Raw genomic sequence first — 10002 nt, forward strand, 5'->3', positions numbered from 1 at the left:
AAAGATGGTTTTTTTCACTCATGAGGAAGAGAATCACTACAAATTCCTTTGAGCTTTAAAACCTAAATATCATGGCTGGTTTTTAAGTGTTGTTCATCCATTAAAAATGTATATTTTCTGGTTCCTTTGGCAACTACTCTCCTATTGAGTCAGGTATTTTATTAGAAGAGGACACATGAATAATGTGTACTCATCATTTAGATTTTGGGGAAATATTTTCAAAAATATTTTGGGAACTATTTTTAACTTAGAAACATGCACATTTGCAAAACAACTGAGAGATTTTGGGAAATACCAAAGAAAGTGTATTCTCATATTCTGCTGTGAAGTTAATTCAGAGATTGGTTTACATTTTTGTTTCTATACATACAAATGAGAAGTAAAATACTTTAAAATTTTTAAAAATAAATAATTGGATAAGGGTAATTAGTTAAAAAAAGAATTTTATCAGGAGAGCTTTAAAGATTCCTTGAGAAGCAGTCTAGATTTAGCCATGCAAACTGAATTCAAACTCTAAAAGTGACAATTTCTTCTGTGTCCTAAATGATTTCATTGTCATGAGAAATAATTCCACTAAACTCGGTATTGTTTATTGTCAGTCAAATGTAACTAAAGGCAATATTATATACATTTTGAGTTATGAGTCTCTGTTCCTCTCTATCATAATATAAAATTTCTGGAAGCACCATACTTTTGGAATCATCTGTGGTAGGTGTCATCCAAGGTCATTCATAAACCCTATTTCCTAGTAATAGAGTATCTTCACTTGAAATGCTACTAAGCTAGGTCAACTCTGATCATTTACATACTTTAATTGTATCATATGGTCAGTAAACATGCTACAAAATAATCTTTAGTGTTTCATGTTCCTATCACTTAATTTAATGAAATATTATACTTAAGTAATTTTAGTATTTAGTTAACATTAATATTCATGGCACACATTTGTTTGCAGTCACTAGGTGATAGGGTAGTCTTAAAAACTCTTTAATAAATGATAACCATATGAGTATATTCAGTTATAGCACAATTATCTGATTTTGGAGAAAAAATGGACTTCTCTGTGTACTTTTTAATTCTTCAATATTAAAAAAAAAAAAAAGGGTATCGTCATACAGTAAGTTAAATAGACCTAAACTGAGATATCCTTAAATATATGGACATAGGCTGCTAATTTTTTATAATAAAAAGTTTTGTTTTGATTGGCTCCATGACTAGTAATGGATAGGAAGAGTCAAGTGCAAAATGGCAGCAGGACATTAAGGATGGCTGGGATGATACATATCTCGGAGATATCAGGGTGCAGAGGTCAGATTTGGTCTTGTGTTCCCATTCATTGATGAAGTTTATGACTTACCCAGTAAAATCTGAGCTTCATATTTACAAATCCATGAAATAAGAATTATCATACTTACTTCATAAGATTACTGAAAGGATCAAATAAGACAGTAAATGTCAAAAGTGTTCTAAGTCGTATGAAATACTATTCAGTATAAGAAGCAGTGCTGTTGACTAGGAGCCACATGATATAGTATATAAAAGTAATTAGCAATATTTTGTGCTGAAATACTATAAGCACTTGAATATTTGGCAGGAGTAGCAATGTAGAATAGTAATTGGTATCATATTAATTTTAAAATGTAAAATGGGCAGTAAGAGACCAGAAATATATGGCTGATTTCTTTCCTTCTTTTAGTTAAAGTTATCCTGAGAAAAAATAAAGGCGCAGAATTGAAAGTAAACTTTTTCTGTTAATATGATTTATTTGAATATTAACCTCCTTCTTAGATATGTGCTAACTCTGCTGTATCATTTAGTAGGAGTTGAAATAGCCTAATTCCCATTCTCCCTTTCTGTCTCTCTGCTCCCCACCCTTCCTGTAAGTTTGGGTAACCATACTTCCTCATAGTATGAATATTTTCTTAATTGAAATAATGTGTAGACTTGTGAATTATTTCCTGGGTTTTCTTAGTTCTGCAAAAACTACAAAAATTGTATTTTCAGGAAAGAATATATTAATTTACTCATCCACCAAATATTTATTTGTGTGCCTTCTGTGTCAGGTATGTGTTAAGAAAATAACTTTCTAACAAAGCCATGGTGGATTCTTTTCAGACGTAGGGAAAGATGAGATGACTTATTAACTGCTCTAAAAAAATCCACAGACTCTAGGAAGAAAAATAGCAGCAAAGTGTTCTGTATTTATTACATATGCAAATGTAAGATGTATGGCAACAATAGTACAAAAAATGGAAAGGGAGAACTGGAAATATATTTTTGTAGGGTTTTTATGCTATATGTGAAGTGATACATTAATTAAAGACACATATAAAACCTAGGGTAGCCTCCAAACACAATTTTTAAAGTGGTGTAAATAAAAGCCCATAGAGGAGATTATATTGAGTCTTAAAAACTGCTCACTTAATTCAAAAAAAGGCAGAAAAAAAAAACCAAATTAGAAAAAAAATAACAGCTAGAAAAATGGTAAATTTTGATCAAGAATATTAACATTTATGCTAAGTACACAGAATCTAAGCACACCAATGTAAAGACACAGATTATGAAATTACACTTAAAAAATAGACCAATTATGTGTTGCCAATAGGAAACCTAACATAAATAAAAAGACATATATACAGGACAAGCATAAGGATGAAAAAGATAAACTGTATTAACACAAATTAAAATAAAGCCAGGTAGATATATTCATGTCACACCTATAACCTTCATAAGGAGAAATAAGACCAGAGATAATGAGAGACACTCATTACAATTAAGGGGTCCATTCTCCAAGAAGATAAAACAATTCTAAACAACTATGTACCAAACCAACAATACCAGTTTCAGAATATATAAAACAGACCAAAAAAAAAAAAAAAGGAATGAAATAACATTTAACATATATCAAAATGCCTAGAAATAAGACTGATCATATTAAGTCTTGGCAAGAATGTGTAGCAGTTGGAATTCTTGTAGATTGATGGTGGGAATATAAAATAGTACAATCGCTGAGGAAAAAAGTTTGGATGTTACTTAAAAAGTTAAACATACATTTCTAATTTGTTTCAGCCATTTTATCTTTAGATATGAAAGTAAGAAAATAGCATATGTCTGGACCGAGGTTCATACACAATTGCTCATAGCAATTTGGATCGCCAAAACTTGGAAAAAACTTAAATGTACATCAACAACTGACTGGTGAAAAACATTGTGTGGGATACAACAGAACAGTAAAGGGGATGAACTCTTTTTTTTTTTTTCTTTAGGTTATTTAAAAAAACTTACATTCAATTTGCTAATATAGTACATCATTAGTTTCAGATGTAGTTTTCAATAATTCATCATTTGCATGTAATATCTGGTGCTCATCACATCATGTGTCCTCTTTAGTGCCCATCACCCAGTTACTCCATCCCCTACCACCTCCCCTCCAGCAATCCTGTTTGTCTTTCTCTCTGACTTTTCCCTTTCAGTTTACCCTCCTTCCCCTATAGTTCCTCATGCCATTTCTCATATTCCACATTATCATATGTCTTTTCTTATATGGGGAATGAACTCTTGATAGAAGAAGTAACATGGAGGGATTTAAAAATAATTTAGTCGATTGGAAAAAAAAACCAAAAGTAAATACTTCCTGCTTCTGTTTGTATAGAATTCTAAAACTGCGAACAATAAAAATTCCAGAAAATGTAAACTAATTTATAGTGGTAATATGCACATCAGTATTTCCCTGGGGCAAAGCAGGGAGAGGAGAAGACATGAGGGATGGTAATTGACAACGAAGAAACTTTTGGGGGAGCAATTGTTGTCTAGCTGTTAAAACTTATATGTGCAATTTGTTAAATCTTCAAAAAATAAAACAAAAAAACATTTAAACTTTTCTCAATGTTTCATCTAGAACTAAGACATAAATACATGAAGGGCTAGAACAGGAACAAATCTAGATGATTGACAGCTCATTACTTCGATTTAATTACTAAGTGCAGTTTGCTATGCTGTTTCTCTAGGATGAGTCCTTATTTAGAAGGCTCTGCATGTAAAGGTGTTTTTTAATTGCCTTAACCACCAGTCTGCCATCATGCTAGAATGTTTGTGAATCCTAGTGGTGAACCTTTGTATGGTTCATTCACTTGAAAAAATGAAGAATATTAGTAAACATGTAACGGGTAATGTTTAATAAATACAAAATTAGAGATAATACAATTTGCTTCTAAATTCCCCTCCGAACTAACTGTAACTTCAGGTTCAAAATTTCACCTCTGATCAATTTCTTTACATCCACACTTAGAAAAATGGAAGGAGCTAGATAAATTCTAAGGAATTTTCAACTTCTAAAAATGTATGATTCGGTAACAATAAACATTTATGTCCCCGCTCTACTCTGTGTCTACCACTGTGCTCACTGTTACAGATAAGCATATAAAATCATTCCCATCAAGGAGTTCATAGGTCACTGAAGGAAGCAGTAAGCGAATTATTGTAATACAGTGTGTTTTCTGCAGCTGTAGACATTAGCATAAGGTGCTTTAGGAACCTAAGGAAAGAATGCCTAACTTTGGGAAGCAGAGAGATTATCTTTTCGTTATTTTCCCATTATCCACCACTACTTTACCACTTTCTAGCATTGTTGATTATACCACATATCCTTGTGATTCCAGAGAAGTTGATTCCACTGTGCCTTCAAATATAAAGCTTTAGCTTGTTCAATCAAAAATCTTAGGACTTATATTGAAAATTTTGGAACACACCTATAATGAACGCAGGATAGGAATCCTAATACCTTCATTCTACTTTCTCCTCTGAACATTAAAGACCAGTAATACAGGCATACCCTATGCAACACCTCCACAGTTAACTTCGGAATATTTTATTCCTTTTAAGCTTTCAAGCATCTGAGCCTAATTCTCATTTTTGCTACCTAAGTTGCATATTCATGTTAGACCAGACTCTAGGGTATGTATGCAGTTCTCTGAATTGCTGTGGCTGCATCATAAGCCTACTCATGTTGCCTGGCTGGGTGGAGTCGCTCTCCTTGACTCTATGAACTAAAGGTAGGAATCAGGTGAGCCTTAAGTAGAGATTGTAGTACCATTCATAAAAATTGAAGAAGATGTATGGCTGATCCTTGATAGATGTCAATTACAATGTATAATTAAATGAGTTGCTAAATCCATTTTAACACCCAAAGACTATTCCTGTTACCTGAAATTGTGCCTCATAGGTAGAATAAATTTAAGAGCCTTTTTAAAACAAGTGACTTATAAACTTTTGCTCAAGGTTTAGAAGATGAGGATTAGAAGGTTAAATATGTTGTGAGAAGAAAAGAAAAATTAAGGATGTGAGTTTGTGTATCCTAGAAAGTTAACTGTTTGATCCCTCATTCCCTAAAGGAATATTTCTTTTCTGGAACTATTCTCAGAAGGAGTAAATTATTACTTTCCAATAGTTCGAAGAAATTCTCCATTTCTGTCTACATAATAACTTATACCTTGTGACCTATAAATATCAACTTGATAGTGTATGTGTGTTTCTTTTTTTTTTAACCAGATGATTTTTTTAGGTACACTCTGATTTTTTTCGATTTTTTTAACTTTAACTTTTTCTAGTATAAAATGATATCCTTAATTATCTTTTCATATTTTCATTCATAAGCTACCAACCATTTTTTATTTCTATAAAATTCATGGAGATTTATTTACCTTTCATTTTTATTTATTTTTTTAAAGATTTTATTTATTCATGAGAGAGACACACAGACACAGGCAGAGGGAGAAGCAGGCTCCATGCAGGGAGCCCAATGTGGGACTCGATCCCAGGTCTCCAGGATCACGCCCTGCGCCGAAGGGAGACCCTCAACCACTGAGCCACCCGGGTGCCCCGAGTTATTTACCTTTGAAAAGAGAGGGAGAATCTTATATTTCACTATTATTTAAAGGAGAAGATTAATACGGCTTCCACATCTCCATGGGAACACAGTAAGTGTTCCCCATGATTTATTTTCTAGAAATGGAGAAAAAAACCCATTGTTTCCGTGGAGATACAAAGGTGAACTGAACAGAGATGGCCCTGAGGGCACTGACATCCATAAGCCCTGGCAATTCCTCCACCTTTCTGATCACAAATATGAGGTGCTCCAGAATTCAACCCAACCTGCCAATGAGTGACTTCATTAGACATATTTTTGTATCTTCTTAAGTTTAAAAAACTATTGGGGTTTGTCATGTGGTAATAGAAAGGTGCATGTAAAATAATCTGGGGGAAAAATTTCTTTGGAAATAGAATAATGAAGTTCGAGGCTCAATCTGGGTGGGGGGAGATACAATAAGACACCCGTGAAATGACAATATGTCACTGCTTTTGGAGTGAGGAGAAAAATCTCTTAATTAGTGAACTCTATCAGAGAGTTTTTAAAAATTAGAAGACACCTAAATTAGTACACGTGTATTGCTCTCATGTTAAGAATCCTTACACAAACCCTTTTTCCTTTACATCTGGCATTCTCTAGTTACAGAAAATCAGTATTCAGTTTGTTGGTGGTAGTTTTTTTTTACAATGAGGTAGAATTATTTATTCCTTTGTTTTGTAGGTATGTACTTGGTTAGTTTATTTACTTTATTTTTTTAAGTAGGCTCCCCAACTAGCATGGAGCCCAATGTGGGGCTTGAACTCATAACCCTGAGATCAAGCCCTGAGCTGAAATTGAGAATCGGATAGTCAACCGACTGAGCCACCTGAGTGTCTCTCCTTGGTTAGTTTCATGACATGGTATCTATGTGCTTAAGTAAAAATGAAAACCATACTATGTGTTTAGCACAATTCAACAAAAGAGAACATTGTATGGAATAGAGCAGACCTGGTTTGTGTTCCACTTAATTAATGAATTCATTTATTCGGGAAAAAGAAATTGAGTATATGCCATGTGCCTGGTAATGTGCATAAAGCTGAGAATACAGAAAGAAAAGGTAGGAAATAAAAAGAGACATAGACTTAATCTTCCCTTGGCAATCTCTTTCCTTTTTTTTTAAAATAAGATTTTATTTATTTATTCACGAGAGACACATAGAGGCAGAGACTCAGGCAGAGGGAAGCAGCTCCATTCAGGGAGCCTAACATGGGACTTCATGCCGGGTCTCCAGGATCACACCCTGGGCTGAAGGCGGCGCTAAACCGCTGAGCCACCCGGGCTCCCCTTCCCTTGGCAATCTTGAGTACAAAATAACCTAATAAAGGTCATGTAAGAAGTAAGAACAGAGAACGGTGGGAACGTTAAGGAGCAGCTTCTATCTCAGCTAAGACAGAAGTCAGGCGATGTGACTCTTGAAATGGAGCTTGAATAATGTAGGATTTAACCAAGTAGGAAAGGGAACAGTGTAGAAAACACCAAGGTGGGAGACATTAGGAAAATTGCAATATTAAGTGCTTCACCATGACTGAAAGCTTGGGAATGGGCATGGGGAATGCTGGAGAAAGAGCTAGAATGTTGAAGAACATTTTTGCAAGGTTCTATAGGCCATTCTTAGCATTTAAAGCAGATGTGGGTTCTAAGAAATAGCATGCTACAGCTGCACTGGAGAGAGAGTCAAAGCCCATGCAATTTTCAGAGAAACCAATTAGGAATTTTTAAGATATTAAATATTTATATTTAATATTTTAAAATATTAAAAAAATTCCAGGGAGGTGATTTATGTGAGTGGTTTCATTATCCACGATGGGAAAAATACAGATTATTAATCTTGAAAGAAACATCTGAATTTTATGGATAACGGTTTATTTTATTTCAATATATTGGTCTAAGACATAGATTGCCAAGTGACTTATGAACATTCTTTGGTCCAATGGTGTCCTGGTTCCTTCTATTTAAAATAAGTGAGTTTGAATGTGTTTAGATTCACCAGGTAATTTGAAACCCAATTTGCCACAGTCTCCACCTCTTGGACTATATTCCTGAGGCCCAGAGTTGAAACATGTGAGTTTGTCAGCACTCACTTAAAGGTAGTCCTAACTATTAATTTTAGATGTCATGTTATACTTTCTGGATGCATCCCCTTGATTTGGTTCATCTTTCTTTATATGTTCTGCTGATTTTATTTTTTAATAGATTTTATTTATTTGGGAGAGAAAGGGTGTGTACACAGGAGAGACAGGGGAGGGGCAGAGGGAGAGAATTTTTAAACAAGCTCTCCACTGTGCAAGGAGTCCATCACTGCGCTGATCTTAAGACCTTGAGAGCATGACCTGAGTGGAAATCAAGAGTCTGATGTCAACCAACTAAGCCACCCAGGTACCCCTATTCTGCTGATTTTAAAAGTAATTTTTATGATTAGGCTTACCATTGACAATGAATGGCATGTGTGAAATTATTTGACAAATTTGACCACATTTTAAGGCTAGACTTTTATTATAACAAGTATGAAAGGAATTTCTGCATAATCTAATATATCCCATTGAGATATATTTATCAATAAATAATAAAATATTTTCCTGAATAAGTTATTTTGACATGAAATATTACCATTTGGGAGCTTTGAGATTATTTCTTTTTTTATTTTAATTTTTTTAAAATTTATTTTTTTTGAGATTATTTCTGTATATTGTTTGGTTACTGGCCTTTGGGCTAAATACAGTAGTTATATATTTATGTTTATATCATGTATTTTGTTTTCCTTTTTATATTTATTTAGCCAATGTATGAACTTGAATTAGTGTGTTTTTCTTTTCTAAAACTGTTTAAAATGCTTTTAATCTTTTGCCAATATTGAGCTTGATAACACAGTAATTATAAACTTAGGGATATATTGCTTCTTACTGTTACATACAACAAGACTTTGATTAACTAGTTGAGACTTAACAAGACAGGTAAATTGTTTTTGTTGGAAGCCCAATAATCCAGGGAGTAATCTGTAGGCATTTCTTTTTTTTTTTTTTTAATTTTTATTTATTTATGATAGTCACACAGAGAGAGAGAGGCAGAGAGACGGGCAGAGGGAGAAGCAGGCTCCATGCTCCGGGAGCCCGATGTGGGACTCGATCCCGGGTCTCCAGGATCGCGCCCTGGGCCAAAGGCAGGCGCCAAACTGCTGCACCACCCAGGGATCCCTCTGTAGGCATTTCTAATAGGAGTAATGAACCTGGAGACCAAATAGAACTATTCCTACTACATAATAAAAATAGCAAACAACTATTTTTTATTTACAATGTTCTAAGTACCTCTAACCAATTAAATGGGATGAACTGATTTAATTGTCACAATACTCATAATGAGTTTTACAGATAAGACAATCAAGGCACAAAACAGTTAATTGACCTGATTTATAAAACAGTAAGTGATAGGGTTTGGGATATGACCTAAAAAATCTGAATGAGAATAGACTCATCTGATGAGATCAGGGAATTGCTCTTTTGTATGGACTATGATAGGCACTCCAGCCACTGAGATTTGTGGATTTATTTTGTCATTAAAAAGCTTTTTATTATAGGGGTGCCAGGGTGGCTCAGTTGATTGAGTCTGACTATTGATTCTGGGTCAAGTCATGATCTCAGAGTCCTTAGATCAAGCCCTGCATCTGACTCCGGGCTTGGTGGGAATTCTGAAGATTGTCTTTCTGGGGCACCTGGGTGGCTTAGTTATGATTTCAGGGTCCTTTGATTGAGTCCCGTATCAGGCTCTTTGCTTAGTGGGTAGTCTGGTTCTGACTCTGCCCCTCTCTGCTGCTCATGTTCTCTCTCTCTCTCTCTCTCAAATGAATAAATAAAATCTTTAAAAAAAGATTCTCTCTGCCTCTCTCTGTCCTTCCCCCACATTGCCCCCTCAAAAAATCTTTTTATTATAGAATTTTTTAAATACATGGAAAAGTAGGGGGAATTTTTTTATATCCATTATGCTGCTTCAGTAATAGCCCAATCTTGTTTGTTTTGTACTCCCAACCATACCCTTTAAGAAAACTAAATTACTTTAAAGAAATCCAAAATATTGTATCTTATCTCAAAAAATAGAGAACTATG

This window comes from Canis lupus, chromosome 10 (genome assembly GCF_048164855.1).
Source record: "Canis lupus baileyi chromosome 10, mCanLup2.hap1, whole genome shotgun sequence".
NCBI classification, from domain to species: Eukaryota; Metazoa; Chordata; class Mammalia; order Carnivora; family Canidae; genus Canis; species Canis lupus.